Below are 4887 nucleotides of genomic sequence, written 5' to 3' on the forward strand. Positions count from 1 at the left end.
GATGTAGATTTTGCTAATTTGAGATCCAGCTAGTAATTTTATATACGTTATGTAGCAGGCCTACAGTAATACAAATGCACAAATATTCCAAAGCATTGTTTCAATAATTTGCTTGTTTGATAATAATGAATAATTATTTATGTCAAATACTGCAAAAACCCAACTTGAATAGGCCTATTATTTTGAATAAACCTATACAGGTAATTATATTTCCAGCATTGTCCGATAACATAACATTTGTTTGTCTAGCTAACTGTAGAAACTTTAACAATAAAAACTAACACACACAATTTCATTACCAAATGACTTTGGAGAAAATCAAAGATAAAATCAATTAAAGTAATAGAAAGTGAACATGCATTAAACGAACGTAGTCGTGATTGGAGATAAACAAATGAATAGTTGGTTAAGATTGCAATATCAACTATGTCACCCCCGGGTCATCGGGTTTTGTCTATTCTATTAGATTCACAAATATTGCTTGATTTTTACAAACATCATTGATTTAGTATATTCAAATCGGATCAAGATGTAAAGGCGCTGATTACAGAGCGTGCCAGAACTCAACCGCCTCCAGTAAAGTATACAATTTAATTCAATGTTGTGAGTCTAAGGTAGTAATTAGAGAGCTTCTGATTAATATCCTGCAGTCATTGATGTCTTCTGTTGCTCATACCATATTCCATCAATCGTTTTAATTGATTTCAGAAGTCCCTTTCAAAATAGCTTATCTAAGATAAACCTGTAAAGTACCCCACCAATTAAGAACTTAATATAAATCTTTAATACAGTAATACTTATTATAATATCATTTTATCTATAATCAAATCCATGTTATAAAAGACTAAGTACAAGTCTACCGTACGAAAACTGTAATACACTACCTTATGTAATAGGTCAATTGTATACTAAATACTGTTTTTTGTTTAAAGATGTATTGTCCCCCAAAAACATGAAAAATGAAGATTAATTAAATCAGACTTTGAATATGTTATTTTATTTTATTTTTTTTTTTCAAGTAGTTTTAATAAAGTTAATTTAAAAAAATTAAAAAATATGTTCATTTCACTTATAAAATGACAAAATGAATGGTTAAATTCAATCCAAAAAAACATTTGCTGGCAGCCAATTTGACCATTGTTTGCTTTAATTACAGTTTTTTCAGGAAAATACATTTTTTTTCGATCCAATTTTTGGTCAAAGTGGATAACTATTATGTTACATTAAAATGGCATATTCAACAAAAATTTGTTAAGAATTATATTTTCAGGGGAACAATACATCTTTAAATAATAATGCAAATAAAGTAGGCATACACATTTATAATATGAAATATGTATTCAAATATATGAAAATTATATTAAAATTTACTAAATAATAATCATTGTTCTCAGTGTAATTTGTAAAATCAGCGTATTCCTATTATAAACGTGACTTTTTTTCTAGCGAGAAATTTTGATTAATTGAAATTGAAATTATTTAAATAATATAATTGTATTAAATTTTACTAAATAACAGAACATCAATGGGGCTTTACATATTGCATTGACATGCAAAATATAAGTAGGATATACGGTATAATTAATAAGTGAAATGATTATTTTCTACTGATGGATTAGGCAATAACTCTCTATATTGCTTTCTATAGTACTTAAAGATATATTTTCCTCCTGGAAAATAATTATTTGTAAAATATGTAATATATAGTTACTCACTTTGACCAAAAATTGGATTGAAATAATTACTCAAAATCTAAATGTTTATTTTTAATAAGTGAAATTATTAAACATATTTTGTTTATTTTTACAAAAGTAGGTAAAATTTATTAAAACTAACAAAAATGCCTATTCAAAGTTTTATACTTTTTTTATGTTTTGTTTAAAAATAAAATAATGTTCAAATGAAATGTTTAAATTTTCAGTGGCTATAAAATTCCAAAACATCGAACTATAGGCCTTTTAAACAACACAGATGTTAAGCGTTTTCAATGCTATTCACCACCATCTTGTTTCAATATTTTGTACCTATTTGTTTGTTAAGAGACCAAAGCGCATATGACGTGTCTGTGCCTCGTGTAATACAATATCTTCATTGTTATTTTCCTTATTTGTTAAATAAGAAAAGTTAAATTTGATTGTCAAACATTGTAGGAAGTTTGTGGTCTTTCATTCTCTAAATTAGTCTTTTTAATGGAAATAATACACAGTTTAACAACAAAAGCTAAAGTTAGCTTAGAAAGGAAGTACTTCAGAGTATTATATGTGAACATTATTATTTCGCATTTTGGTGTTTACAGTAGGCCAAATGCAGATTGACAGCTTCCATCAACCCGTTTTCTGTGACCTTTGACAAATATTAATTGTTTTCACTCCCAATGAAAAACAAAATGACTCGTTACAAAATAATTGGGAGATTTAGAGAGTGGGATATAAGAACAAGGGGTTTTATTTAATAAAGTTATACAGCAACAAACAATAATAGGTATAGATAGTAGTTGAATACAATTATACAGCAACAAATGTATTATAATACTAAAGTACATTTTTATTACTGTATTATATTTAGGTAAAAGTATAATTGTAGCTGTATTTCAATGTTTCTACGTACTTACGTCAAGCATGATTGATGACTTACACGACCACTCCAGTAGTTTGTGTGTATTTATTATTTTAAGTTAAGTTTCTTTTATATAATTGATAAATTTTATATCATATTATTAGTCAATTAAGTCTAAATCATTTTAATATTACTATAATCAATAAAGATAATCAGTTGAACGATTGGATTACTATCGATATATTACCGTAGTATGTTGCCAATGGCATTTTTTTCTAAGCATTATGTTCGAATTCATTCGTGTGAATTCCTAAATTTCAAGATTTATGATCAGTAACACTGTTAATGAATTATATATATATTTGTTTGTTTTTAACTCTAATTAACAACACGTTTAACTAATGTTTACATGAAAAGAAAAGAACAATGAAAATATGTTAGGCCTGTCATATTTAGGTTTTTAAATACAAAATAACTGTTTAAGTTAATATCAGTTAAGTTTATAAAAAGAGTAACAATTTGAAATTAAACCTGGATGCTGGATCTGCTGTAGATACAACTGTACCGGCAGCACGGTAACTAAACTTCGGTTTTTTTCAATCTGTATTTTTAAAAATATCATATTTTAAAGATAAATAGTTTAAGTGTTTATATTAATATGCATTTTGCTTGAAGTTGGTAGGATACAGACAGATCTATAGCATGTGGCACTCTTGTCAACATAGGACTTGTTTACTCGGTACATGACCCTACTATGTCTATTGCAACCAAAGATTGATTTGCATTGGACTTAGCCCTAGTTTACTCTAGTGAGCTAAGATTCAATATTTTTGCCACTCACTCTTCCCCTTACTAGAGTATCGAGTTTCAAATGTATGACGCTGTTCAATATGATATAAGACCACTTTGAGGTTGATAAATACATCGATGTGGTTTACCTTGTAGTTTGATTGTCATGTGATTGACAGGTAGGTTTCGAAGTCATTTTAGTGGTGGACATGTTCCCACTCTGTTAATAAAGCCATTTGAGTACCTGTATTATGTGACGTCAATCGTTATCTTTGTAATATTCATAAAATAAATATATAAGTATTCGGAATGAAATAGCTATTATTATTACAGAATTATTAAACTATTGTATTGAACTGTTAAAGATGAAATGAATAAATAGTATTTTTTTTTTATGTGTTCGTTATTTTGTCGATAATCAAAATTATTTTGTCTTTTGCCCTAATAGATATTTTGATAACTTTATACTAATATACTATAACTAAAAAAGAGTGTAAAATACTATAATGTATAATATAAAGTTCATCTGTATTGGTGATAAAATGTATAGGCCTACAATTTTACTTTTGATCAGAAAATTCCGCTATAGAATGTTTGCAGACTCAGACGAAAGTTGTAAGTGTTGGTGATTCAAAGCTTATTATATTAATATATTATGATATAATATAATGATATTATTATCTTATATATAATAAAATATATATATAATAGAATTTAATATTTATTATTCTATGAAATATAATATATATACTATAATGATAACATAATGAGGAAAAAATAAATAATGGAAATATAAAACAAGACAAAAGAAACCACCTTTAGTAAAGTTTAGTTTTCGGCATTGAAGTTCTTTGTGTTTTATTCTACTTTAAGTATTTATTCGTTTTATGGTCATTCAAAAAAGAATCAATCACTCAATTGTATTGACAAAACTATGTATGTCCAGTATCTCTCTGTCCGAAAGCGTTGTCACGAATTCCGGTTTAGTGTGACTGATGGTGGAGTTTGCATGCTATGGCCTAAGTGCTGTTGATTTCCAAACATTCGATTAGAATCAAATGAGTTTTGGTTCCTTTATGTTATCTGAATGATTGAAAGGTTTGTCAATTTGATAGTTGGTTCTTATCAAGGTTTGGTCAATCGATCAGAAAGAGTGTATCTTGTGATTTAAAAAAAAAAGCAAACATTTGGTCACGTTTCTGCTACGTCATTAGGCCTACTAATGTTATGAATTTATCAAACCTGAAAAATGTTTAAACATAAGTATGTCTAATTCATTAGTGTAAAAAATGTTATATTTAATGTGTGGCTACTAGACTATTGATAAAGGAAAGAGTTAGCAAATACATACATAATTTCTTTATAGAAACAATGTATAAAAATACAAATAACAAAAAATGGTTTGCATAAGGTTTGTTGGCAGTGACATATACAAATGTGCAGTGTAACATTTTCGAACAGACAATGCGCAGTACGATAGACCTAATGTACTTTATATAGCTGTTCATTCGTTGTAGAGTTTTTAGTAAAATGTTGAATACA

This window comes from Antedon mediterranea, chromosome 6 (assembly GCF_964355755.1).
Source record: "Antedon mediterranea chromosome 6, ecAntMedi1.1, whole genome shotgun sequence".
NCBI lineage: Eukaryota > Metazoa > Echinodermata > Crinoidea > Comatulida > Antedonidae > Antedon > Antedon mediterranea.